The sequence below is a fragment of the Babylonia areolata genome, chromosome 9 (genome assembly GCF_041734735.1).
Source record: "Babylonia areolata isolate BAREFJ2019XMU chromosome 9, ASM4173473v1, whole genome shotgun sequence".
In the NCBI taxonomy this organism is placed as follows: Eukaryota; Metazoa; Mollusca; class Gastropoda; order Neogastropoda; family Buccinidae; genus Babylonia; species Babylonia areolata.
In genome coordinates this window covers 13,990,216-13,990,493 of record NC_134884.1, presented here as the reverse complement: position 1 = coordinate 13,990,493, position 278 = coordinate 13,990,216, and positions in this window count along the sequence as shown.

Sequence of the window (278 nt, the reverse complement as noted above, 5' to 3'; positions counted from 1 at the left end):
GAGCACGATGCTTTGCAAATCAAACAAATATCGGCATCATTTCCAAACCAACATTGCGCAAATTTCTTCAAAACGGAACAGAGTCTCTGTGGGCTTTTCCAAATACAATAGACTGAGCAACACACTAGACGCCACGTTCTTGGCATCAGAGATCTTTTCCCATCCCTCTTGCGGCCAATCAGTGGCAGCCTCTGTGCGTGTGTGTATGTGTGTGTTGTTTGTGTGTATGTGTGGGTCTGTGTTTTTGAGTGCGTTTGTGCATGCACGAGGGTGTAAGT